This window comes from Rana temporaria, chromosome 6, assembly GCF_905171775.1.
Source record: "Rana temporaria chromosome 6, aRanTem1.1, whole genome shotgun sequence".
NCBI classification, from domain to species: Eukaryota; Metazoa; Chordata; class Amphibia; order Anura; family Ranidae; genus Rana; species Rana temporaria.
The window spans coordinates 216,552,266-216,578,387 of record NC_053494.1 but is presented as its reverse complement, the minus strand read 5'-3'; positions in this window follow the sequence as shown (position 1 = coordinate 216,578,387).

Below are 26,122 nucleotides of genomic sequence, written 5' to 3'. Positions count from 1 at the left end.
CTGTTTAACTTTGTCGGGATTTATCGAGACTGTGCGTTGCGGTACAATTTAACCACTTAAGACCCGGACCTTTAGGCAGGTAAAGGACCCGGCCAGTTTTTTTGCGATTCGGCACTGCGTCGCTTTAACTGACAATTGCGCGGTCGTGCGACGTGGCTCCCAAACAAAATTGGCGTCCTTTTTTCCCCACAAATAGAGCTTTCTTTTGGTGGTATTTGATCACTACTGCGGTTTTTATTTTTTTGCGCTATAAACAAAAATAGAGCGACAATTTTTAAAAAAATTCAATATTTTTTACTTTTTGCTCTAATAAATATCCCCCAAAAATATATATAAAAACATTTTTTCCCCTCAGTTTAGGCCGATACGTATTCTTCTATATATTTTTGGTAAAAAAAAATCGCAATAAGCGTTTATCGATTGGTTTGCGCAAAATTTATAGCGTTTACAAAATAGGGGATAGTTTTATTGCATTTTTATTAATCATTTTTTTTTTACTACTAATGGCGGCGATCAGAGATTTTTTTTTGTGACCGCGACATTATGGCGGACACATCGGACAATTTTGACACACTTTTGGGACAATTGTCATTTTCACAGCAAAAAATGCATTGTTTACTGTGAAAATGACAATTGCAGTTTGGGAGTTAACCACTAGGGGGCGCTGAAGGGGTTAAGTGTGACCTCATATGTGTTTCTAACTGTAGGGGGGCGGGGCTGGATGTGTGACGTCATTGATCGTGCTTCCCTATATCAGGGAACACACGATCAATGACAGAGCCACAGTGAAGAACGGGGAAGCTGTGTTTACACTCAACTCTCCCCGTTCTCCAGCTCCGGGGACCGATCGCGGGACTCCATGGGAAAACGTATTGACTCGAGTATAAGCCTAGGGTGAGAAATGCACCAGCTACTGTAAGTGGAAAAGAGGGTCAACAATGCCCATTTGCAGACTCACTGTGCCCATCTGCAGCCTCGCTGTGCCCACCTGCAGCCTCACTGTGCCCATTTTCAGCCTCACTGTGCCCATCTGCAGCCTCACTGTGCCCATCTGCAGCTTCACTGTGCCCATTTGCAGCCTCACTGTGCCCATCTGCACCCTCACTGCCCATTTGCAGCATCACTGTACCCACCTGCAGCCTCATTGTGCCCATCTGCAGCTTCACTGTTCCCATTTTCAGCCACACAGTGCCCATCTGCAGCCTCAATGTGCTCATTTGCAGTCTCACTGTGCCCATCTGCAGCCTCACTGCCCATTTGCAGCCTCCCTGTACCCATCTGCAGCCTCAATGTGCCAATTTGCAGCCTCACTGTGCCCATTTGCAGCATCACTGTGCACATTTGCAGCCTCACTGTGCCCATCTGCAGCCTCACTGCCCATCTTCAGCCTCACTGTACCCATATGCAGCTTCACTGCCTATTTGTAGCCTCACTGTACCTATCTGCAGCCTCCCTGTGCCCATTTGCAGCCTCCCTGTGCCCATTTGCAGCCTCACTGTGCCCATCTGCAGCCTCACTGTGCCCATTTGCAGCCTCATGTACCTTCGATCCACTGTGTCAGTCTTAACTGTTCCCCTGGACAACAAACTTTGCACAGTGAGGCTATATGTGTGCTAAGTTTGACTCGTTTGACTGGAGTATAAGCCGAGGGGGGCATTTTCAGCACAAAAAACGTGCTGAAAAACTCGGCTTATACTCGAGTATATACGGCAGTTGTGGCTGGATGTGCCTATAGCTATGCTACTTACACCTCGCTCTCTGAGTGGGCTTCAGGGGCGGACTGACCATTGGGGCTCTCGGGCACTGCCCAAGGGCCCCATGCCACTAGGGGGCCCCATCAGGGTTGCCAGGCTCAATAAAACCAGGGACAATATGTAAAAATCTGTGTTTATTTTACATCTGTCCCTGATATGTTTGAAACCGACATGCTTTTGATGTGAAAATCCCGAGATTTTATCTGCCCTGCCTCTGTACTGCCTCCTGGCATGGTGGCCATCTGTAAGTGGTAAGTGGTAAGATGGTGCCATCTATTGCCCGGGGGCCCCATGAGTTGTCAGTCCGCCCCTGGTAGGCTTTGACTATTGTTGGTTTCTTGTGTGACCTAATGTACTTTTTTTTCATTACGATACCTCGTCACCTGGCTATTGTTGGCTTTTTTATACCGGAGTTGCTCCTTGAATTCTGTTCTATGTTTCAATAAAGCAATTCTGATTGTTAATAAAAAAATAAAAAACAACTTTTCATACTTTCAATTCTTGGTTTGCCCCTTTTTTTTAACTGTTATTTTTGGCCATTCTAGAAAACTTTGCCCAAACTGTCAGAACTCTGCAGATAAGGAAGAGGAATAAATACCGGTACTTATATTTGGACTTTTTCCTTTTTTTCCCCGTCTGGCTCTACAGCCAAATATAGTGAAAACACGTTCTACCTGACAGGTCCCGTCTCTCTTCATTCTTCCCAAGAAGTAGCACAATAAGGCTGTCAATCAATCTCCACCTTCCTCGGTCTGACAAGCATTCCGGCATTAAGAGATATTCAGACGGAACCGCTCCTCCGTATCATCACATTAGACAGAAAATCACATTAGGCATTCACATAAGCCGAGACTCCAGCCAAAACTTTTTAATAGAGTGGGTAATGGTTTGATTTTTTAGAGCCGTCTCTGTCACCGCTAGGTTCAGACTTTTGCATGTCAGCAACACGTGCAAAATAGCGCGATTTCCTGACACGCAGAGAAACAAGCTGCCTTTTAGCGGATGTGTCGCTGTGCCGACGACGGGCAGAGAATGAGCATGCCAGAGCAGGAAGAGCAGTACAATTCTATGTTGTTATAGATGAGGATAACCATTGTACGATACAACACAATTCTATTCTATGGAAAAGGATAACCATTGTACATTACAACACAATTCTATTCTATGGGTGAGGATGACCATTGTACGATATAACACAATTCTATTCTATGGGTGAGGATGACCATTGTACGATATAACACAATTCTATTCTATGGATGAGGATAACCATTGTACGATATAACACAATTCTATTCTATGGATGAGGATAACCATTGTACATTACAACACAATTCTTTTCTATGGGTGAGGGTGACCATTGTACGATATAACACAATTCTATTCTATGGATGAGGATAACCATTGTACAAACACAATTCTATTCTATGGGTGAGGATAACCATTGTACAAACACAATTCTATTCTATGGGTGAGGATAACTACTGTATTGTACATTACAGCACAATTCTATTCTATGGGTGAGGATAACCATTGTACATTACAACACAATTCTATTCTATGGGTTAGGATGACCATTGTACGATAGAACACAATTCTATTCTATGGGAGAGGATAACCATTGTACAAACACAATTCTCTTCTATGGGTGAGAATGACCATTGTACGTTATAACACAATTCTAGTCTATTCTGCCCCATCTCATGTAGTCCAAGATATCATTTCTCAGTCATCCTATGCCCCTAGTGGACATAGGATTACTTTAGACACAAGAGTCATCAGTGAAGCTGAAACAGGAGTACCCCACGCCCTGCAAGAGCCTCTGGGTCCCACGGGCCCTCCCGTTACAATAGCCATTGTACATTACAACACAATTCTATTCTATCGGTGAGGATGTCTATTGTACCGTATAACACAATTCTATTCTATGGGTGAGGATGAACATTGTACCATATAACACAATTCTATTCTATGGGTGAGGATGACCATTGTACCGTATAACACAATTCTATTCTATGGGTGAGGATGACCCATTGTAGAAACACAACCCAATTCTATGGGCGGGGGTGAACATTGTACATTATAACACAATTCTAAAGCTTCATTCATCCTTCCTAATAACAGAAACATGGAGACTGAAAGCAGAACTGATCTCAGGCAGCCGCGGATGACACATATTATTATCAGTGTGTATTCTTCTACACAAACTCCTCACTAAAATGAGAAAAACTCCCCTCCATGTCCACCGAGAATGAATAAAGGATAATTGTGTGCTCCGGGGATCAGAGCGGACGTGGATATCTGAGGCAGACAAAGACTGCGACGTTGTCAGGGAGGGCTGGAAATTGTTTATTTGCTGCTAACCGCTGGGCAAGAATCAGACATTTCACAAAACTCCGAACAGATTTAATAAATTGGAGATCAGAGACGCGAAATGCACTCAGTCATGCGTTTGCCCCTTTTCTCCCAATATCTGTACATCATACAGCCAAAAAACTATTCACAATGCTAGATAGATACAGTAGATAGATAGATAGATAGATAGATAGATAGATAGATAGATAGATAGATAGATAGATAGATAGATAGATACAGTAGATAGTTAGATAGATAGATAGATAGATAGATAGATAGATAGATAGATAGATAGATAGATAGATAGATAGATAGATAGACAGATAGATAGATAGAACTATTATGGCCCCATTTTGGGTAGATAGAATGGGCTAGATTCACATACCTTTAGGCGGGCGTAGCGTATCTCCTATACACTACGCCGCCGTAACTTTGAGAGGCGAGTATGGTATTCTCAAAGATTTTGCCGCCGAAGTTACGGCGGCGTAGTGTATTAGGGCCAGGGTAAGCCCGCCTAATTCAAATGTCGAAGCTGTGGGCGTGTTTTATATATATTAAGTGTGTACACCCCACGTAAATGACGCTTCGAACGAACGGTGCATGCGCCGTCCGTGGACGTATCCCAGTGCGCATGCTCCAAATGACGTCGGCAAATCGTCAATGCTTTTGACGTGAACGTTAATTACGGCCAGCCCCATTCACGGACGAGTTACGCAAACGACTTAAAATTTGAAAAATTTGACGCGGTTTCCGACGTCCATACTTAACATTGGCTGCGCCATCTTTTTGGTGGTTTATCTTTACGCCTGAAAACCCCTTACGTAAACGGCGTATCTTTACTGCGACGACCGGGCGGACGTTCGTGAATAGGCGTATCTAGCTGATTTACATATTCTAGGCGTAAATCAGCGTACACGCCCCTAGCGGCCAGCGTAAATATGCAGTTAAGATACGACGGCGTAGGAGATTTACGCCGGCCATATCTTAGCAACATTTAAGCGTATCTCAGTTTGAGCATATGCTTAAAGTTGCGACGGAGCGGATTTTGACTTACGACGGCGTATCTACTGATACGCCCGTCGTAAGTCTACCTGAATCTGGCCCAATATGTAGCAATACCCCCCCCCCCCCAAGCTGAGCCTAGCTAAGACCTGGATGTCTTAACAAGGGCTCCTATAGCTTCCTCTACCCCAGGAGCAGAGCCCCTGCAAAGCAGTCTCCTCCTGCAGGACTGGACCCAGGAACTCTGCACTCTGCTGCCAGGCCTCAGACTACTTATGGGCCCTTACCACACCTTCTGGGCATACACCCCCAGGGATTGGTTGGAGTCTCATAAATATTCAGACTACGTGTCCTGCTGTCCCTCCCACTATGCTTCCAGAAGAATCTAGAAGACAGGGGGGGGAGCAGAACAGCAGCCTGTGAAACACTGAACATCCCTAAGTAATCCACCCCTGATCCACTAACTACAGAGGAACTCAACTTAATTTACCTAGCAGCCTATTCTGAAATAGGAGGGTGCTACGGATAGATAGATAGATAGATAGATAGATAGATAGATAGATAGATAGATAGATAGATAGATAGATAGACAGACAGACAGACAGACAGACAGACAGACAGATAGATATATAGATAGACAGACAGACAGACAGACAGATAGATAGATAGATAGATAGATAGATAGATAGATAGATAGATAGATAGATAGATAGATAGATAGATAGATATATGTAACTATTACTGAGTCCCATAACAACATTTTGATTGACGGATGTAGCATCTGACTTCTGAGTTCTTCTTTTACAGCCTCTCTAATAGGGCCCCCTTCCTACTGCAGGCCCCATAGAAACCATGTGGGCTGTTATGACTACGGTTTCACTAAGACTAGCGATACATTATACAATTTTCTTCAACAACTTTCCTTTAGATTTACCAAAACCATATAATATGAGGTCGGACCTACACACTTTCAATTTTGTATGCAATCAGGGAGGCCCTTGTACTACAAATCTTGAACAAGAAAATTGTATAATGTCTGACCAGCTTAAAACAGATAGAAAGATAGATAGTTAGATAGATAGATAGATAGATAGATAGATAGATAGATAGATAGATAGATAGATAGATAGATAGATAGATAGATAGATAGATAGATAGATATACCTCAATAGACAGATAAATCAGACTTGGGGTTTACTACTACAAGCAGCAGGACAGTTTGAATCCAGGATAATAGGCCTAACCAGTATATGCCTAACTTTTATTGTATCTATAAGGATAGGGAGGTACGTTATACACGATATATGATTATGATCATGTCCGGTGATTTAGGTGCACATAAAAACCAAAATGATATCTTCTAAACCAGTGTTTCTCAACTCCAGTCCTCAAGGCGCCCCAACAGGTCACGTCTTCAGGATTTCCCTCAGATGAAATGGTTGTGGTAATTACTAGGGCAGTGAAACTGATCAAATCACCTGTGCAAAATAATGGAAAGCCTGAAAACATGACCTGTTGGGGGGCCTTGAGGAGTCGGAGTTGAGAAACACTGCCCTAAACTCATCATATCATGGTGATCCCCTATTCCCCTCATGTTGCTGTATTGATGACCATCTCCAAAATATAAAAAGACCAATTTTTTTTTTTATCTACAAACTAAGGTTGTCAGGAGCATGAACTCATGCAAACAAAAATGTACAAACAACTCAAATATGCAAAAATAAATCACATTTATTGACCATATAGCAGAATCTTGATATTAAATATTAAAGACTGGGAGTGTAAAATACCAAGATCATGGATGAAGTATAACCACTTGCTGATAGGAGTGGAAAATGACTACTGTGTGCGTTACAAACACTTACACTTTTTTTTTTCCACAAATAAATCTTTATTGAAGGTTTCCAAAGGTAATACAAGTAGTACCAACATACATATAACCAGGTGCTAGGCAAAAGATTCCAGCTAGCAATAGACACAGAGTTTTGCATTCACAAGAAAACAAAACAAAAAAAACAAAACAAAAAAAAGGAGAAGATCCAGCGAACGCCGTCTCCTTACATTAATTTTTAATCTTGTTTCAGATACATATCTGTCCTCAGAAATGTACATCAGATACATGATGGCAACACAATATATATATATAAAGTGCTTGATTACAACAAGGTATCCCATATGTATACGTGTTTCACTGGTCTTGCCCGCTTCTTCAGGACATGGGAAACCCAGAAAGTATATTTCATTAAATTCATCCTATATGTATGTAGTGATACCAGTACCTGAGAGTCTGGAAAAACTATTACAATATTTATATATCCAAAGTACCGTATTTATCGGCATATACCGCGCACTTTTTTGCCCTAAAAATCAGGGCAACATCGTGGGTGCGCGGTATACGCCGATACCCGATTTCCCGCGCCGAGTTTTGAATAACGCACCGACATATACCGAGCGCAGTACACTCGGGTATAGTTGGGCAGTCTCGGCTCCTTCCGCGCTCACGTCCTGGACGTACAGGACGTCAGAGCGGGTAGCCGAGCATTGCCGACAATATACGAGTGTACTGCGCTCTGTATATGTCGGCGCAGTATTCAAACTCGGCGCGGGAAACGAGCGGGGAGGACGCGAGGACGCCGCAGAAGGACGCCAGACCCGCCGAAGAGGACACCGGACCCGCCGAAGAGGACACCGGACCCGCCGCAGAAGGACACCCGAAGCCGCAGAAGGACACCCGAAGCCGCAGAAGGACGCCGGACCCGCCGAAGAGGACACCCGAAGCCGCAGACAAACGCCGGACCCGACGAGGCCGCCGATGGACGCAAGACACCAAAACTGTAAGTACAAAAACCACAAAAAATGTTTTTTCCACAGGATTCGGGTCAACTTTGGGGGTGCGCGGTATATGCGGGAGCGCGTTATACTGCGATAAATACGGTATATATATATCTACTGTATAGGCATACATATACAGCATCTTACTGCTAGAATCATTATATTAATGCATTATTTACCATACCATTATATTAAACATGGCCACATATAATTATATGTAACACAAGCAGCATGCAGATATCCATCCACCACATAGGGTCGTCTGAAAAGATTAAAAAAAAAAGAGCAAAATGAAATGACTAACAAAAATACGTAAGGAGGAGGATAAAAAGGGTTAAATAGCTGTACCACTGGAAAAAAAAAAAGCCTCCAAAATGCCCTCCGAAGGGCTGTTGTGTTATTCCAGTCCGGTGGAAAGGACTGATGTCCTCCTCCACCAGTGCTTATATAGTCAGCCCGATCTTCGACGTTATCCATAAAAAAAAACAACAAAAAAACACTTTAATTTGGCCTTTCCCCGATGACTTCAACAAGCAAAATTAAAATGGCAACTTTTTGACCTTCACCTTATGGTTGTCCCCTGGGAAGCGGCTTGTCACAGCAACTCGGGAAAAAAGACTATACAAGCTGGAGTAACTCTTCAGATGGACCTTGAGATCCTGTCCCATAAACCTCGCAATTTCTTTTTTTTTTTTACAACTTTTTTCAATGCATGAAAACTGAAACTTTACAATATGTTATTCGAAAAAAGCAGCAGAATTCATAGAAAAGATGAGATCATCTGTATGTATTTCCATATTATCATTCACTGCAGAGAACATCTTTTATATGAAAAGAAAAGGAAAAAAAAAAAGCAACATATTGAAGATGAAGTTTATGTTTATAAACCTGTTGGACTTCTAAGTACATTTTGATGAAAAGTTGGGTAAAAACTAGGTGTGTATTCAGCGGCAAATAAAGCCAGAAGGCTTTTGATGGAAATGAAATCACTCAGCAGTAACATCATAGAGCGCTGTAATGTTTGTTCATGAAAATCTAATGGGATTTGTTGCCAAGAAGAATACTGAGAGGATTGAATATCTGTAAACAGAAAAAAACAGTACAAAATATCTCTGTCCCTCTAAAGGAGCTTTTTCTCCTCCACTCTCCTTTTTCCTTCTCCTCTCCTTTTTCCTTCTCCTCTCCTCTTTTCTCATCCTCTCCTCTCTCCACTCCTCACCCCTCCTTGTTTTCTTTACTTCTCTTTCATTCTCCTCCCTTTTTCCTCTTCCTCTTCTCTTTTCTCCTCCTCTCCTCTCTTTCTCCTCTCCTTTTTCCTTCTCTCCTGTTTCCTCTTCCTCTCTTGTTTCCTCCTCCTTTCCTCTCCCTCTCCTCCACCCCTCTCTCTTCTCCCTTTCCTTTTCATTATATTCCATCATTCCATCCCTCTGTATTCTTCTCCATTACCCTCTTTTCTGCCTTTTTATTTCTTCTATCTATTTTTTGTTTCTTTAAATCTCTTTCTCTTCTCCCCACCCATTTCCTCTCCCTTTTACTCACCCCTATTTTTTCTCTTCCCATCCTCTTCCCTCCCCTTCCATTTTCTTTTGTTCCCTTCTCCTACTCTTATTTTTTCCATCTTTTCTCTTCTCATTCTCTTATTTTTTTCCTTCTCCTCTCTTCCTCTTATTTTTTTCCTTCTTTTGTCTTCTCTTCCTCTTATTCTTTCCTTCTCTTCTCATACTTTTTTTTTTCCTTCTCTTCTCTTCTTAAACTTTGTTTTTTTCCTTCTCTTCTCTTCTTATACTCTTATTTTTTCCTTCTTTTCTCTTCACTTCCTCTTATTTTTTCCTTCATTTCTCTTCTCTTCCTCTTATTCTTTCCTTCTCTTCTCTTCCTTTTATTTTTTCCTTCTCTTCTCTTCCTCTTATTCTTTCCTTCTCTTCTCTTCCTTTTATTTTTTCCTTCTCTTCTCTTCCTCTTATTCTTTCATTCTCTTCTCTTCTCATACTCATATTTGTTTTCCTTCTCTTCTCTTCTCTTCTGACACTCTTATGTTTTCCTTCTCTTCTCTTTTCTGCCTCTTATTTTTTCCTTCTGTTCTCTTCTCTTCCTATTATTTTTCCTTCTCTTCTCTTCTTTTCCTCTTATTTTTTCCTTCTCTTCTCTTATCTTGCTCTTATTTATTTGTTCTCTTCTCTTCCTATTATATTTTACTTCTCTTCTCCCCTCCCATCTCCTCTCCTCTACTCACTTCTTTTTCTCCTCTCTTCAATGTCTTTCTCTCTTCTTTTCCTCCTCCTCCTCTCTCCTTGTCTGCTCCTCTGCTCTTCCTGAGTGAGTGAATAACTTGTATAGCGCAACAAATGCGAACTTAATGGCCTCAAGGCGCTTAACATCCCGTCATACTGGTCCTTCAGAAGAGGTGGGTCTTTAGTTTTTTTCCTAAAGGCCTGATGGTTTTCTTCCAAGCGGATGGTAGTGGGTAGAGCATTCCAGAGCCGTGGTCCTTGGACCACAAATCTGCATTCTCCCTTCGATTTGTAGCGGGATTTAGGAATTTGGAGAAGGTTTTGGTTGGTTGACCGGAGCACGTACTTGGTGACGTAGGATTTTTCTGTCCTTCTCCCCTCTGTATCTCTCTTCTCATTCTCTCTATCTTCCTCCCATCCTTCTCTTTCTTCTCACCTTCCCTACCCCCTTTGTTTTTTTCCCTTTCCCCTGTTCCTCTACTCTTTTTCCATTCTTCCTCTCTACTCTTTCTCCATTATTCCTCTCTTCCTTTCCCCTCTTTATCTCCAAATCAGGTGGGATACCAGAAGGGTAATCAGAGGCTATGGAAGGCTATTGCAGCTATATGCACCTTACATAGTGCCATAGTGTGGGTAGAGTAGCTCATTGGAGCCAGGTTCAAATTGTATTTATAAATCTGACCATTCTATACCAAAACGGGAATTTGTTAGATCTCTGCACTCATTATCCCTCTCCTCCATCCCAATAAGAACACCTGAATGAGAGCTTGAATAGAAAACATGTCAGCAAACATTTGTTATCATCTCGCTGAATGGTAGAGTTCCTTTGTAAGTTCTTGATATTTAATAAGCCAACTTCATTTCATTGTAGGATTAGAAAATGGCACGCAAGCATCAAACCTGCTACAGCACATAAATCTTCTGATATATTTCAGAAATGTTATGTTAGATAATCTCCTTACAGCTTAGGATACGTGTGATTGTGTTTCAAATCAACGTCTTGACCAAATCACAAAGAGAAACAGCGGCCACAGCTGGTCCTTCGTAAATCCCCCAAATTCATAAGATGTTTTATTCATTTCTTCTTGAGATATATATATATATATATATATATATATATATATATATATATATATATATATATATATATATATTAGTGCTGTCAAGTAAACGCGTTATTGACGGCGTTAACGCAGACCCGTTTTAACGCCGTCAATAACTTTATCGCGCGATTAAGACGTTTGAAAATTAAATCGTTATATTTTATATTGGACAAAGTCGCGCCATCCTACCGACACTGCCTGTTATTTTTTTTTTGTGTCAGCACTCGGCACGTACCTCTTAATCTTCTTCACCTGATGGCGTTCCCGCAGGAGTGGGCGTTCCCAAGCACTGCCTGTGATTGACAGGCTTCCGAACGGCGCATACTGCGCGTCACAGGTTGCCGGAAAAACCCGAACGTCGGTGCGCATGCGCCGTATAGAGCCGCACCGACGTTCGGGTTTTTCCGGCAACCTGTGACGCGCAGTATGCGCCGTTCGGAAGCCTGTCAATCACAGGCAGTGCTTGGGAACGCCCACTCCCGCGGGAACGCCATCAGGTGAAGAAGATTAAGAGGTACGTGCCGAGTGCTGACACAAAAAAAATCACAGGCAGTGTCGGTAGGATGAAACTCAAAAAAATGCAGCGCTGAAAAATAAATGGTGAATAGACAATGATGTCTATCTGGAACCCACATAAATATAAACAAAAATGTGTAAATCCATGGATTAATACAATAATCTTAGGATTAAATGATGTGATGAGGACACTATAGACGTGTGTCTAAGTCTCAATGAATACAAAAATATAAGTCCATAGAAGTGAACATAAAGCCGGAAGTTGAGATGGTCAATCAAATGACAGTGACAAGACACCCACGGTGATCCTAAGTGAACTAGAATATTGGTGTAAACGCCCGCCACCAGAAAGGGAGGCTTACCGGATGCGGTGGACCGCATCCGGTAAGCCTCCCTTTCTGGTGGCGGGCGTTTACACCAATATTCTAGTTCACTTAGGATCACCGTGGGTGTCTTGTCACTGTCATTTGATTGACCATCTCAACTTCCGGCTTTATGTTCACTTCTATGGACTTATATTTTTGTATTCATTGAGACTTAGACACACGTCTATAGTGTCCTCATCACATCATTTAATCCTAAGATTATTGTATTAATCCATGGATTTACACATTTTTGTTTATATTTATGTGGGTTCCAGATAGACATCATTGTCTATTCACCATTTATTTTTCAGCGCTGCATTTTTTTGAGTTTTGTTTGTATTGCTTTCCTTTTTTTCACTGGATTGTATGTAGCTGCTTGTTGCCCTGATAGCGCAGATTTATTATTTTTTCTTTTTCAGTGTCGGTAGGATGGCGCGACTTTGTGCAATATAAAATAATAATGATTTAATTGTCAAACTTCTTAATCGTGCGATAAAGTTATTGAGATTAAGATTAAGATTAAGAGGTACGTGCTGAGTGCTGACACAAAAAAAATACTTACAAAGAATCCACTTTGGCTAGCCAGGTGCAGAGCTACTGTACTTATTCTCATTTACTCACTGTGCCAATCACACGCAGCCACTGTTCCCATCAAACGCAGCCACTGTGCCAATCACATGCAGCCACTGTGCCAATCACACGCAGCCACTGTGCCAATCACATGCAGCCACTGTGCCCATCAAACGCAGCCACTGTGCCAATCACATGCAGCCACTGTGCCAATCACACGCAGCCACTGTGCCAATCACATGCAGCCACTGTGCCCATCAAACGCAGCCACTGTGCCAATCACATGCAGCCACTGTGCCAATCACACGCAGCCACTGTGCCAATCACATGCAGCCACTGTGCCCATCAAACGCAGCCACTGTGCCAATCACATGCAGCCACTGTGCCAATCACACGCAGCCACTGTGCCAATCACATGCAGCCACTGTGCCCATCAAACGCAGCCACTGTGCCAATCACATGCAGCCACTGTGCCAATCACACGCAGCCACTGTGCCAATCACATGCAGCCACTGTGCCCATCAAACGCAGCCACTGTGCCAATCACACGCAGCCACTGTGCCAATCACACGCAGCCACTGTTCCCATCAAACGCAGCCACTGTGCCAATCACATGCAGCCACTGTGCCAATCACACGCAGCCACTGTGCCAATCACATGCAGCCACTGTGCCAATCACACGCAGCCACTGTGCCAATCACATGCAGCCACTGTGCCCATCAAACGCAGCCACTGTGCCAATCACATGCAGCCACTGTGCCAATCACACGCAGCCACTGTGCCAATCACATGCAGCCACTGTGCCCATCAAACGCAGCCACTGTGCCAATCACACGCAGCCACTGTGCCAATCACACGCAGCCACTGTTCCCATCAAACGCAGCCACTGTGCCAATCACATGCAGCCACTGTTCCCATCAAACGCAGCCACTGTGCCAATCACATGCAGCCACTGTGCCAATCACACGCAGCCACTGTGCCCATCAAACGCAACCACTGTGCCATCACACGCAGCCACTGTGCCATCACATGCAGCCACTGTTTAATCAATTGTTATTGATTAAACAGTGGCTGCCTGTCCCCAGCCTCTGTCCCCCTCCTGTGTCATGTCCCCAGCCTCTGTCCCCCTCCTGTGTCATGTCCCCAGCCTCTGTCCCCCTCCTGTGTCATGTCCCCAGCCTCTGTCCCCCTCCTGTGTCATGTCCCCAGCCTCTGTCCCCCTCCTGTGTCATGTCCCCAGCCTCTGTCCCCCTCCTGTGTCATGTCCCCAGCGTCTGTCCCCCTCCTGTGTCATGTCCCCAGCGTCTGTCCCCCTCCTGTATAAACATTTGCAAAAAGCAAGCCAATTCACTTTTCAATTTGATTAAATGCGATTAATCGTGAGTTAACTATGACATTAATGCGATTAATCGCGATTAGAAATTTTAATCGCTTGACAGCACTAATATATATATATATATATATATATATATATACGTATATATATATATATATATACATATCTATGCACTCAACGGCCACTTTATTGGGTACACCTTGCTAGTACCGGGTTTGGTCCCCCTTTTGCCTTCATTCTTCGTGGCATAGATATGTAGTCAAGGAACAAGCCAAAGGTCAGTAATGAGTGGAAGCGGAAACACGGACAGCAACAAGAGTGATAAGAGTGAGATATTGGCTTGGGAGATTGGCAACGATAGGAGGTGCGAAGGCATGGCTTACATAGGAAGTTTGTGGGAGGACAAAGGGATCAAAGTTCAAGAGAAACAAGACAAAAGGCAAGGTTGTCTATGGAATCAGGCAGGGAGCTGTCCAGCATCTCAGGTGGCTCAGCAAGAAGAGTAAAGCCTCGTACACACGATCAGTCCATCCGATGAGAACGGTCCTAAGGACCGTTCTAATCGGTTAACCGATGAAGCTGACTTATGGTCCGTCGCGCCTACACACCATCAGTTAATTAACCGATCGTGTCAGAACGCGGTGACGTAAAACACAACGAGGTGCTGAAAAAAACGAAGTTCAATGCTTCCAAGCATGCGTCGACTTGATTCTGAGCATGCGCAGGTTTTTAACCGGTTCTTTTGCAAACTAACGATCGGTTTTGACCTATCGGTTAGGCGTCCATCGGTTCAATTTTAAAGCAAGTTCTAATTTTTTTGACCGAAGGTTAAATAACCTATGGGGCCCACACACGATCGGTTTGGACTGATGAAAACGGTCCTTCAGACTGTTCTCCTCTGGCGATCCTATCGTGTGTTACGAGGCCTTACTGCCAGACAGAGCAGAGGTCCTGAGTTCAGAACCAGGCCCTGATATCCGAAGGAATCCAAAGCTAGAATTTTCATTAGGGAGGGGTAGGCACCATGCCTAAGGCCCAAAATGAAAAAAAAAAAAAAACAAATAAATATTTAAACAGCCACTAAGGCCTTGTACACACGGTCGTTCCAAACCAATGAGAACGGTCCGACGGGCCATTTCCAACGGTTCACCGCTGAAGTGGCCTGATGGTCTGATGTGCCTACACACTATCGTTCCAAAAACCGATCGGGTCAGAACGCGGTGACGTAAAACACAACGACGTGCTGAATAAAACGAAGTTCAATGCTTCCAAGCATGCGTCAAATTGATTCTGAGCATGCGCGGGTTTTGAACCGATGCTTTCTGTACTAACCATCGGTTTGGACCGATCGGGCAGCGGTCCATCGGTTCGATTTTAAAGCATGTTTTAAAATTTTGGACCGAAAGAAAACAGACCGATGGGCTATACACACGGTCGGTTTGGACTGATGAAACTGAACCTCGGTCCATTCTCATCGGTTTTGTCCGACCGTGTGTACGCGGCCTTACTCGTTCACTACAGAGGTTTGCAGCACCATGATAGTACAGGGACACCAACATACCTAAGAACAGCTTACTATTAATAGGCTTTACAATACAAGGCTGGGAAAAAGCCAAAGTGCCCCTTTTCTTCTCTACGTTTCATTTAATAGGTGTGAAGTTACACACTCTCACACTCTGAAGAATGTAGACTGTTGATAGGACATCTGCCGGTATGAGAGATTTTCTCTCCTAGGGCTAATCATTAAAACGCAAACAAGTTATTCCGCTTGTAGCCGCCTGCGACTTCCACTGACGAAAATAATGACCCCAATGGCCGGTTTTGCTCTGCAATCAATTATTTCCCGCGGCAGCTGGCTTGATTTCCAAGGAGCTTTACAAGATGTTATCATCTCCCCTTGTTCCTGGTGGGGGAACTTAGGTTTTTCTCATGAGAGCTCGACTATCAACTGTTGTATCCATACAGACAGCGCTTGTGATGGTTTCCGAGTTTTACATATCACTTGCACAGCAGAGGCTTGACTGCTGTCTGTGAAGCATATACAATTGAGGTTACTCTAGTAGAGGAGTTCCAACTCCAAGCTTCTGAAAAAAAAAGGAAAATATAGAAGTCTTTAGGTCTTTATCTTCCCACAGATAAAAACATGTTTGAAAAGATCTGGGCCTCCAATAGCAAGAAATGATGGGGGGAAAAAATAGAAATGTCTACAAGGGTTCAGCAACTGTAGGGCTTGCAGCTCACTTTCACATGCATCCGGCCTGAATTTTATATCAGAAGCTTCAATCTGAATTCCTGAAAAAAGAATTATAGTTATATATATTTTATACATAGTGTAGAGCTACCCCCATAGAGGCCACCAATCATACGGCAACAGTTCATTCACTCCATTAACCACTTCAGCACCTTCATGTAAAACTCATAGGGCCAGATTCACAGAGATCCGCGGCTGCGTAACGTATCGTCTTTACGTTACACCACTGCAAGTTTTCAGCGAAAGTGCCTGATTCACCAAGCACTTGCGTGTAAACTTACGGCGGTGTAACGTAAAGCCGTCCGGCGCAAGCCCGCCTAATTCAAATGGGGTGTGTACCATTTAAATTAGGCGCTTTCCTGAGCCGAACGTTCTGCGCATGGCTTCTAAATGTAAGCCATGAAAAAGCAGGCTTATGTTTGCGACGGGAAAAACCGACTAGCGACGATGTAACGAACACGCGTACCTTCGTGGATCGCCGAAGTATTGCAGCCTAAGATCCGAAGGCGTACGAAGGCATACGCCTGTCGGATCTTAGCCAAATGCCGTCGTATCTTGTTTGTGAATTACAAATTAAGATACGACGCGGCAAATTTGAAAGTACGCCGGAGTATCAGCAGATACTCCGGTGTACTTAGTCTGTGAATCTGGCCCATAATTTTTTTACTAGAAAATTAGTCAGAACCCCCAAACATTATATATATATATTTTTTTTTAGCAGACACCCTAGGGAATAAAATGGCGGTCATTGCAACTTTTAATCTCGCACAGTATTTGCACAATAATTATTCAAACGCCTTTTTATGGGAAAAAAAATGGTTTCATGAATTAAAAAATAACAAAACGATAAAGTTAGCCCAATTTTTTTGTATGTAGCGGCCTGCTACTTTTTGGTCGGCGCTGCTTTAAATTTAGAGGGTAGTCTGATGCCGCGTACACACGATAATTTTTCGGCTTGTAAAAATATGACGTTTTTCAGCCTCTAGAATTTTTTTTTCCCCAACTTCATCATTAAAACGACGTTGCCCAGAGAGAGAGAGAGAGAGAGAGACTTGTAAAGCGCAACACATGCGAACTGAATCGCCTCTGGGCGCTGTATCCATTTCATGGGTAAGGAACCCCTTGACCTCAGAAGAGATGGATTTTAATCCTTCCCCTGAAGGCCAAGTGGTCCGGCTCCAGTCGGATGGTGGTTGGTAGTGCATTCCACAGGCGAGGTCCCAGGACTGAAAATCTTTGATCTCCTTTGGACTTGTATCTGGCCTTGGGTATCTGGAGGAGGTTTTGATTGGTGGATCGCAGAATGCGATTGGGGTTATGGGCTTTTATTTTTTCGCATAGATATTGGGGGGCGTTGCCTTGAATACACTTATGTATTAGGCAGAGTGCCTTGAAAGTGATTCTGTCTTTTACTGGCAACCAATGAAGGTGTGACGGTATCGGTATGATATCCCCGTCAAGCATTCCCTCCTCTCCATACAAGAACATCACAGGATCATCCACACATGAGTCAAGACTGAATGCTGGAACCAAGACTGATTTATTGGCAGCTTGCTGCTGGTTATAAATACAGTTTTACAAGCTAAATCCTTAATCAAGGAACAAGGGGAGCTCCACCCCCTTTTCACACACTCTGGAGTTTCTCATACAGAATATAGCCAGACAATTCGGAGCCGACCTGAGACACATTTTCTTTAAATAATGACATCAGGGAAGCTAATTACAAGGTGTACAGAACACATTAGCTGGGCAGCCTGGCACCGCATAATGAAGCAATCAGAATACAAAACATGAGTCACCTCTAATCACAGTAACAGGATTAACATCCCTTTGAAATAAGGAGCTAGCTGCAGACGGGTCATTAACATGTCAATAGCTTGTAACACATGAATCCATTTTACCTCTAACCCACAATTTAACCAAGCAGGGAGAATTACACTGACATATCCTTCACAGAAGGGATCTCAGTGAAGGTGAGATTGATTCCCATGGTTTTTTCCCAGTCACTAGTCGAGCGGCCGTATTTTGATCGACTTGCAGACGAGTGATTTGGTATTTGGGGAGTCCTAGATAGAGGGCATTTGCGTAGTCGAGTCTGGAATTGATGATTGTTCCCACCACGACTGCAATGTCCTCTTTCGGGATAAAGGGCGTGAGTCTGCGTAGTAGGCGCAGCAGATGGTGGGATCCGCTGACTACTGACCCTATTTGTGCATCCATTGTCATGTAGGTATCGAAAATGACTCCAAGACTTTTGACTTTGGTGCTAGGGGTGATAGTTTTACCCAGAATGGGTGGCGGAGTCCATGTTGACGCGGGGTGATTTTTCCGGTTAGCATGAAACAGGAGAAGTTCTGTTTTCGAACCATTGAGTTTAAGATAACTGTTTGTCATCCAGTTATCTATTAGAGTGAGGCATTTCTCTAGTCCAAGAGAATGATCCTTTTTGTTGCAGATGTGGAAATACAGTTGTGTGTCGTCTGCATAGGAGTGGTAAAGTAACTTCTGGTTACTGATGATTTCAAAGAGAGGGCGAAGATAGATATTAAACAATATGGGCGATAAGGGAGATCCCTGAGGGACTCCGCATGACACCGTACGTTTTTCAGAAGTGAAAGACCCCAGTTTCACTATTTGTGATCCGTTTTCCAAGAAGGAGGAGAACCAGGGTAAAACACATTCAGCGACTCCGGCTACTTCCGCTAGCCTAGCCAGTAGTAGTCCGTGGTCTACAGTGTCAAAAGCCGCGCTTAGGTCCAGCAGTATCAGGAGACAAGATTCTCCTTCGACTGCGGCCTCTAGAGCGTCATCCCATATTTTAAGCAGCGCCATTTCTGTTCCATGACCCGGACGGAAGCCTGATTGAAACGGATCGAGTAATTTATGGGTGTCTAAATGCAGTTGCAGCTGTTGTACAACTACTTTCTCCATTACCTTGGAGAAGACATTTAGAGCTGTTATGGGCCTCCGGTTGTTTGGGTCTTTGGGGTCGAGGGTGTTTTCTTTTAGAATTGGTTTTATTGTACCTTGTTTTAGCAAGGTGGGCACCATGCCCTCCTTGAATGATTGGTTAATGAGCTGCGTGATAGCTGGTGCCAGTATATCGGCACTTTCTTTCAGCAGTTTAGTGGGGATGATATCATTGGGTGCTGTGCTATTACGCAGAGTCCCGATGATGTTTTTAGTGGCATCGATGGAAATGGGTTTTAGAGTGAATTTTGGTAATTGCGACGGATTTATGTGGGTATTAGGTTTGTGATTTGGGGGGGAGTTGGTGACGGTTCCATTTTGCTGAATACTTTCACGGATTTTTTCAATTTTATTAATGAAATAATCCGATAATTCGTTGCAAAATTCATGTGAATCAGAATTGGGGGCCTCTAAACAAGCTGGATTCATAGTCTGAGTGACCAGCTTGAAGAGTTCTCGGGGGCGGTTAAGGGCATTTGCGATGATGTTGGAGAAATGATTTTTTTTGGCCGTGAAGATTTCTTTGTGATATTTCTTTGTTATTATCTTGTAAATGGTGTGGTTTTTATCTGAAGAGCACCTTTTCCACGCAGCTTCTGCTCTTCTACGCTCTTGCTTTAGCAACGTCAGCTGGTCATTAAATCAGCTGGAGTTGTTTTTCCGGATGCAAGTTTTGCGTTTTGGTGCTACTAAGTCAGCTGACTGTAGTAGCGCCTTGTTGATGGCGTCAAGTGTTTCTGTGGCTGTTTGTTTTTGTTGGGTTGTTTTTATTTTGTTCCCTAGTGTTGTTTTGAAGAGTTCCGAGTGGAGCTTCTTCTGAGATCTAGTCCAGTGAGTTGTCACCGGTTTTGTCGTTTTTTTTTGGGCTGGCATTTTTGGTGATTGTGAATTTGATGGCATGGTGATCGGTCCATGGTTGCGGCTCATTTCCCAGGACGTCAATTTCCAAATCTTGTTTGAAAATGAGATCGAGCGTATGGCCTGAGGCATGAGTGGGGCCTTGTAGCAGACCTAATCCTTCCAGATGGTCGATGCAGGCGTCGGCTACGGGGTCCCACACACGATCGTAAAAAAAAAAATGCTCTAGCAAAGCGTGGTGACGTACAACATGTACGACGGCACTATAAAGGGGTAGTTCCATTCAAACGGCGCCACCCTTTCACGCTTTTCTGTCTGTTACAGCGTGATGAATGTGCTTACTCCATTACGAACAGTAGTTTTACCAGAACGAGCGCTCCCGTCCCAGGTCTCCCCAGGTCTCAGAAGACAGCAGGGACCAGTGAGGACGTGCATCGCGACTCGCGCATGTGCAGTAGGGAACCAGGAAGTGAAGCCACTAGGCTTCACTTCCTGATTCCCTTACCGAAGATGGCGGCGCCTCCACCCAAAAGCCTAGGGACAAATTGGCTTTGGGGCTCGACATCGCGGGCTCCCTGGACAGGAAAGTGTCCATATATTAAAAGTCAGCAGCTGCAGTATTTGTAGCTGCTGACTTTTAATATTAACTTTTTTGGCAAAACTTGGTTTTAAGTTTCCCCCAACCACTTACTTACTACTACTACAACAAATATTCAAAATGCCCATTTGGCTCTTCTAGCCCTCGATGTTCTAGAACAGTGTTTCTCAACTCCAGTCCTCAAGGCGCCCCAACAGGTCATGTTTTCAGGCTCTCTCTCCATTATTTTGAACAGGTGTTTTGATCAGTTTCACTGCCTTAGTAATTACCACAGCAGTTTAATCGGTGGGAAATCCTGAAAACATGACCTGTTGGGGTGCCTTGAGGACTGGAGTTGAGAAACACTGTTCTAGAAGACTCCAGAATGCAAGAGAAAGCAATCAAACCTGCAGCCTGCGAGATCTAGGCCTAACAGGCCAGGGGAATCAACACTTGTCCCAACTCTTTCATGGCCTAAATAGACATAGGCATTCGTTATCATCCAAATGCATTTTCGTACGAATTTCGGGGATTTCCGTGTTCATTTTAACCAAACGATAACGAACACGCAGAATCCGAAATCCGAAAGATCCGAAAATAAAAAAATGCTTTATTTTGGTATGCATTATCATTTGTTGTATCGTTGCGACAACAGTTCGATATAATCAGGAGATTTGACATGACGGTGACAATAGTGATCTGTGTCTATCGAACCTGCGATCGAATGTTCCTAGCCTAAAGCCACCGTCGGATGCTGCCATTGCCAATGTGAACCAGAACCAGAACCAGAACAGTTATATGTTTGAATTTCAATACAACGCAATTCCATTGGCTGTTGGGGTAGACTGTTTATGAACAGAAACAAACACGTACCGTATTTTCCGGGGTATAAGACGACCCCCTAATTTTCCAGCTAAAATGTTGGTTTTGGGATATACTCGCTGTATAAGATGACCTTTCTACTAGTCATGCCTCGCCTCACTGTGTCATTACATGCCAGACTGTGCCACCATTACATGCCTCACTGTGCCACCATTACATGCCTCACTGTGTCATTACATGCCAGACTGTGCCACCATTACATGCCTCACTGTGCCACCATTACATACCTCACTGTGCCACCATTACATGCCAGATTGTGCCACCATTACATGCCTCACTGTGCCACCATTACATGCCTCACTGTGCCACCATTACATGCCAGACTATGCCAACATTACATGCCAGACTGTGCCACCATTACATGCCTCACTGTGCCACCATTACATGCCTCACTGTGCCACCATTACATGCCTCACTGTGCCACCATTACATGCCAGATTGTGCCACCATTACATGCCTCACTGTGCCACCATTACATGCCAGATTGTGCCACCATTACATGCCTCACTGTGCCACCATTACATGCCTCACCGTGCCACCATTACATGCCAGATTATGCCACCATTACATGCCTCACTGTGCCACCATTACATGCCAGACTATGCCACCATTACATGCCTCACTGTGCCACCATTACATGCCAGATTGTGCCACCATTACATGCCTCACTGTGCAACCATTACATGCCTCACTGTGTCATTACATGCCAGACTGTGCCACCATTACATGCCTCACTGTGCCACCATTACATGCCAGATTGTGCCACCATTACATGCCTCACTGTGCCACCATTACATGCCTCACTGTGCAACCATTACATGCCAGATTGTGCCACCATTACATGCCTCACTGTGCCACCATTACATGCCTCACTGTGCCACCATTACATGCCAGTCTGTGCCACCATTACATGCCTCACTGTTCCACCATTACATGCCTCACTGTGCCACCATTACATGCCAGATTGTGCCACCATTACATGCCTCACTGTGCCACCATTACATGCCTCACTGTGCCACCATTACATGCCTCACTGTGCCACTATTACATGCCAGACTGTGCCACCATTACATGCCAGACTGTCCCACCATTACATGTCTCACTGTGCCACCATTACATGCCTCACTGTGCCACCATTACATGCCAGACTGTGCCACCATTACATGCCAGACTGTCCCACCATTACATGTCTCACAGTTCCACCATTACATGCCTCACTGTGCCACCAGTACATGCCAGATTGTGCCACCATTACATGCCTCACTGTGCCACCATTACATGCCAGACTATGCCACCATTACATGCCTCACTGTGCCACCATTACATGTCAGACTGTGCCACCATTACATGCCTCACTGTGCCACTATTACATGCAAGACTGTGACACCATTACATGCCTCGACAGTCCCTTACCTTATCCCTAACATGCAGAATCTCAGTCAGACCGCGGGCATCCATTTTTCAAAAGCTGCTCCTCCTCCTCGTGCTGTTCTGTGATAGGCGGAACACTCGGCTTCTCAGCAGACACTGCGTTCAGTGTTCTGCCTATCACGGATGCCCTCTCGTCATGACTGCGACATTATGGCGGACACATCGGAAACTTTTGACACATTTTTGGGACCATTGTCATTTTCACAGCGAAAAGTGCTATAAAATGCACTGTTTACTGTAAAAAATGACAATGGCAGTGAAGGGGTTAACCACTAGGGGGCGCTAAGGGGTTAAGTGTGCCCGAAGGGAGTGATTCTTACTGTAGGGGGGCGTGGCTGGATGTGTGATGTCACTGATCGTCATTCCCTATATCAGAGAGCAGACGATCAGTGACGAGCCACAGAGAAGAGCGGGGAAGGTTTGTTTACACTCACACCTCTCCCCGTTCTTCAGCTTCTGTGACCCGATCGCGGGACACTAGCGGTGATCGGGACCGGCGGGCGCGGTCACGGAGCTTCGGACCGGGTCGTGAGCGCGCCGGCGGCGGCCCGCTCGCGACCCACGGCTGGGCTCTTAAAGGCGACGTTCCCTTTGCGTGATTGTGCCCAGCCGTGCCAATCTGCCGACGTATATCGGCGTTAGGCGGTCCTTAAGTGGTTAAAGATTCAGAGCTTTCTGTTTATTTTGCTCTGTGATTTTTCACGAAGTTCTGTGTTTTTAAATTGTTACAATAATTGGTCCATTTGTAAAGCAAAAAATAGATAAACAGAAGTATGTCTGACGATCCCTCGGGTCCATTACGGGTCTTACTAATCCACTATCTCCTTACAGCGCATGCAGAGACATTTCTTAATCAGCTCTGAAATGTTTATACTGGTAAATAAAGAAGCTGCAATCAATACCTCGCGCCGAAACACAATCAGCGTTTGCGGTTGTTGTTTTTTTTTTTTTTACGATTATGCCGAGCAAAGTGAAGGCAATTAAAATATACTTGCTTAATATTATCGTTACTTACACAAACGGCTTTATAGCTGGAGAATCCCGCGCACCTGGCGTCATTTAAAGTTGGAAACAACAGTTCAGCTATTTACAGTGGGAACTATGGGCCAGATTCACAAAAGAGATACGACGGCGAATCTCCTGATATGCCGTCGTATCTCTGTGATCCGCCCGTCCTAACTGTGCGGCTGATTCATAGAATCAGGTTACGCATAGCTAGCCCTAAGATCCGACAGGTGTAATTGACTTACACTGTCGGATCTTAGGATGCAATTCTAGGCCGGCCGCTAGGTGGCGCTTCCATTGCGGTCGGCGTAGAATATGCAAATGACTACTTACGGCGATCCACGAAGATATGCGCGTTTGTCACATTCTCTTACGCCGTCGCTAGTCGGTTTTTCCCGTCGCAAACTTAGGCATGCTTTATCATGGCTTATCTTTAGAACAGCCATGTTAAAGTATGGCCGTCGTTCCCGCGTCAAATTTCAAAAAAACGACGGGGCGCCGTAGTTTCGCGCAAAGCACGTCAGGAAATTTCCTAACGGAGCATGCGCAGAACGTTCGGCGCGGGAACACGCCTAATTTAAATGATGCCCGCCTCATTTGAATTAGGCGGGCTTGCGCCGAGCAGATTTACGTTACACCGCCACAAGTTTACAGGTAAAAGCTTTGTGAATCAGGCACTTACGCTGTAAACCTGCCGCGGCGTAACGTAATTCTACCTGAATCTGGCCCAATGCGCACAGTACATAGACATACAGCATAGAGATAACAGGAAGTGTGGGCCAGATTCATAAAGATCCGCAGCGGCGTAACGTATCGTCTTTACGCTACACCGCCGCAAGTTTTCCTCGTAAGTGCTTGATTCACAAAGCACTTGAGTGTAAACTTGCGGCGGAGTAACGTAAAGACGTCCGGCGCAAGCCCGCGCCGAACGTACTGCGCATGCTCCGTTTTGAAATTTCCCGCCGTGCTGTGCGCAAAATGACGTCGCCCGACGTAATGTTTTGAATGGCGACGTGCGTAACGTACTTTCGTATTCCCGGAAGACTTACGGAAAAAAAAGAAAATTGAAATTCGACGCGGGAACGACGGCCATACTTTAACATGGCTAATCTAAAGTTAAGCCATGAAAAAGCAGGCCTAACTTTGCGACGGGAAAAACCGACTAGCGACGACGTAACGAACGCGCGTACTTTCGTGGATCGCTGTAAAAGCTAATTTGCATACCCGACGCTGGAAAACGATGCAAACTCCACCCAGCGGCGGCCGCGGTACTGCATCCTAAGATCCGACAGTATAAAACAATTACACCTGTCTGATCTTAGTGATATCTATGCGTAACTGATTCTATGAATCAGCCGCATAGTTACGACAAGAGATACGACGGCGTATCTCTTCTGTGAATCTGGCCCTGTGTATATATATGTATGTATACAATGCCTTGAAAAAGTATTTATACCCCTTGAAATTTTCCACATCTTGTCATGTTACAACCAAAAACGTAAATGTATTTTATTGGGATTTTATGTGATAGACCAACACAAATAGCTGGATTCACGTCAGAGTGCCTAACGTTAGGCAGGCGTAGCGTATCGCATATACGCTACGCCGCCGTAAGTCAGAGAGGCAAGTCCTGTATTCACAAAGCACTTGCCTCCTAAGTTACGGAGGCGTAGCGTAAATGGGCCGGCCTAAGCGCGCCTAATTCAAATGAGGAACAGGGGGGCGTGTTTTATGTTAATGAATCGTGACCCGACGTGATTGACGGCATGCGCCGTCCGTGGACATATCCCAGTGTGCATTGCTCCATAGTACGCCGCAAGGACTTATTGGTTTCGACGTGAACGTAAATTACGTCCAGCCCCATTCACGGACGACTTACGCAAACGACGTAAAATTTTCAAAATTTGACGCGGGAACGAGGGCCGTACTTAACATTGGCTAGGCCGTCTTTTTGGTGGAATAACTTTACGCCTGAAAACGCCTTACGTAAACGGCATATCTTTACTGCGACGGGCAAGCGTACGTTCGTGAATAGGCGTATCTTGCTGATTTACGCTTTCTAGCCGTAAATTAGCGTTCACGCCCCT